Below are 3807 nucleotides of genomic sequence, written 5' to 3' on the forward strand. Positions count from 1 at the left end.
GAAGAGAGAGAACAAGAGAGGAAAAGAGAGAGGGTGGCGGCCAGGTTGATGATGAAACGAGAGAGAGAGTGAACATAGAAGAAAGGAGAGAGAAAGAGAAGAAGGTTGCGGGTGGTCGTGTGAAAAAAAAACAAAAAAAACAAAAAGATACATATATGTATGTAGATTAGGGTTAGGGTTAGGTAATTAAAGGAAAATTAATTAAAATAAATAACTATGGGTACTTAAAAATTAAACTAATTACAGAATAATTATCCACAAATGAAAACGTATATGTTGTGCTAATACAACAGTTGATATGAAATAGTAGAAATATACACATATTGTACAATTAAACAAGAATAATTAATAATAAAATATATTTACTTCCATTTAATGTCAAATAATTATGGGATAATTATGTACACAGTAAAATGTATTAGTTGTGCTAATACGACAGATAATATGTAACAGAAAAAATAATACAATAAATTATACAAATAATACATAATTAAATATATAACGTATTATACAAAAATATATGTAATAATAATAATATCACGTATTATTCAAAATGATACGTAATAGTATTTGTAACATAACGGATAATTTATAAAAAATTTTACTGCACTAAATAAATTTATAAATATTTAAATCATTTAAATAAATATAAAACTTAGACTTTAAATCATAGAAAATTATAGAAATTCAAGAAAAATACAAATACTCTTCTAAAAATTATAATTAAGTATTTTAAAATACTAAAAATTATTTTAACTAGTATCAAAATTCATGGTCCTTACAGTTACTCACATGCAAATTGGATTAGTGACTCAGTAGATGTAAAATTCACCACTAGATTTGTGTTCCTTTTAGGAGGAGGAGCTATTTCATAGAAATCTATTAAATAAACTGTAATGGCTGGAAGTACAATGAAATGATAGCCCTTGATAATACTAGTATAGAAGCTGAATGGTTGAAAGATTTACTAACTGAAATTCCATTAATACAAAAACCATTACTAGTTATTTCTATTTATTGTGATTGCAGGTCAACGATTGACAAATGTCATCAAAAGAATGCAAATGTGAAAATGAATCGACACTTGAAAGTGCGACATAAATCCTTGAGATATAAGATTAAAAAACCATGTAATAGCTTTAGACTTGGTAAGATCAGAGAAAAATCTTGCAGATCACTTAACTAAAGGCTTATCTAGGGTAGTGGTCTTAGAATCATCGAGGGGGCTGGGGTTAAGCCCATAAGGAAAATCACTGCAGTGGCAACCCAACCTCGCAGAGGTTCAATGGGTAGAAACAAACTGAATGAGTGATTAATTGTGAGGAGCACTGAATTTATTTGCTCCCATCCCTAGGGTGATCAGTGCTCATAAAAAGCAAGTGAAAGGTTGAGTCTAACTCTTAATGAATCCAAGACCCATGAGGCAGGATGCTTACTTGCTCGCATCCTTATTAGGATTCACCTATATGTGTGTAGTTGTGAGGCCGCGACTATGGGATCAGGGCTGCTCCCTAGTAACACACATGAAAGATACCTGCGCAAGGCCGATAATAGCGTAAGAAAATAACTACAGTGGCAACCCAACCTCATAGAGGTTCAATGGGTAAAAACAAACCGGACAAGAGATTAATTGTGAGGAGCACTGAATTTATTTGCTCACATCCCTAGGATAATCAGTGCTCATAAAAAGCAAGTGAAAGGTTAAGTTTAACTCTTAATGAATCCAAGACCCACAAGGCAGGATTCTTACTTGCTCACAATTATTAGGATTCACCTATATGTGTGTAGTTGTGAGGCCGCGACTATGGGATCAGTGCTGCTCCCTAGTAACACACAGAAAGATACATGCGCAAGGTCGATAATAGCGTAACCCGCTTATAATTTTTCAAAACTGTACTATGTGTGTTTTCTGTAGAAATCCGATAAATGAGACTAGTTCAAGACGTAGTCCACCAAGCTCTCACGGATCTATACAACTGTCACTAAGTGAAGGTTCAAACCGAAAGGTACCTCCACCTATTATATAGTATAAGGGAACCATCAATCTTATTTTCAAAGTTCTTCTTTTACTCTTATTTCTGAATTATTTTAAGTTTTAAGTTATGTGGGGGATTGTTAGAGTTGTAACTTAAAACTTTACTTTGTAGTGGGAAAGTTTAGTTCCACATTGGAAAGGAGATGGAAAGATAGGTTGTTTATAAGTCTTCCCTTTCTCTCCTATGCTTAGAAGGAAATATGGGTTATGCTCCACACCACACATGCGTGCGTCAAATCGAACCGGGCTAGGCTCGGGTTCGGGAGGCGCGCATCGACGATCTGTGGACACGAATACAGGTCCGAATTGAGGGGCCCTTAACCGCTACATTTTTTTTTTGTAAATTGGAACAATTAAAACGTGTTAAACATTTGGCTGCGAGAATTATGGATCTAAACGGCTGGATGAACAGAAATGACTAGCTGAATAAATGGGCGAGATTTGTTGATCTAAAGAGTGAGTTTTGTGGATCTAAACATTGATTTTCATCCTATGTAAGGACCTATAGCTGCGTGGGCTAAAAGATAGATTTACAACAAATCTCTTCTCTTCTTCTCCTCTTTTTGAAAATATCATCCTGTTGTTACATTTTCGCTGGTTCTCTGAAAGTCTTGAAAATTTTGCAAAGCCTTCTTGAAGCTCGTGTTGACGAGAAGGAGGTCGCCTGATCGAGGGTCGTCTTATCTTCGAGATATATTGCCTCGTAGCCTTGTACGAGAGGGGGCAATTAGATTCTTGGGACAATGTCTTGCTTGTTTCGATCATCAGGCTATATTCTTAAAGTCTGTTTAAATTTTTGATTCAATTTCTTTTCTGAGTTATATTCTTAATCTGTTATTTTCCGATTTCAATTAACTGTTAAAACTATTTTTAATCTGCATTTCATAATAATTACAATCTAAACAACAAATTATTCCTAACAACTATGTCATCCAAAAGTTTAATCAGTTGGAATACAGACTTATAATGTATTTTTAATGAAACATTCAGTTGCATTTCTGAATTTGAGCCTTTTGTGCTACACTATTAATGGATAACATGTAAAATGTGGTTATGCTTTGGAGTTTACTTCATATAGTACTCGCAGTCTCGCACTACTCACAAGGAAATAAAAATTACAACACTCTGCTAAACTTTATAGTTTATCAATTATTTGAAGGAAAATAAAACATATATAGGCTACACATTATCATATTTCTTAAATTTCTAGAGAATAAATAGTAATCAGGCCGCTTTGCACCTTTCAATGGCAGGTAAGATATTTGGAAGGATGACTGAACTATCAAGGTAATTGATTTATAAGATGAGTTTTTCTATAGAGTGCCCATGGGCACTTTATAGAAGAGGAGAGAGATAGAGAGAGATGATTAAAGAGGGGGCCCATCTGATTTGTATTGGGATCCTCTCCCCAATCATCTTTCTCTATCTCTCTCCTCTCATATAGAGTGCCCATGGGCACTCTATAGAAAAACCCTTAAGATATTTGATGATAGACCTATATATATTACTATTAACCACAGCGGAAAAGAGAAATATCTAAAACTAAACTTCATGATCATTCTGGAAACAAAATCAGGATGCAAGTAAGTTGAAATTTAGCAGATATCGTGACATAAATCAATGTTGGGTTATCGTCTTCTTTTTGCGACGAATATTAGCCAACCACATTGCTCATCTTTTTTGGCTGTCATCTTTAGTACGGACACTTGGGTGCCGCTTAACAAGCGGTGAGATGAAGTTAGCGCGTCTAATTATAGCTTAAGAACTTTGGA

Source organism: Asparagus officinalis, chromosome 4 (assembly GCF_001876935.1).
Source record: "Asparagus officinalis chromosome 4, Aspof.V1, whole genome shotgun sequence".
Classification (NCBI taxonomy): domain Eukaryota; kingdom Viridiplantae; phylum Streptophyta; class Magnoliopsida; order Asparagales; family Asparagaceae; genus Asparagus; species Asparagus officinalis.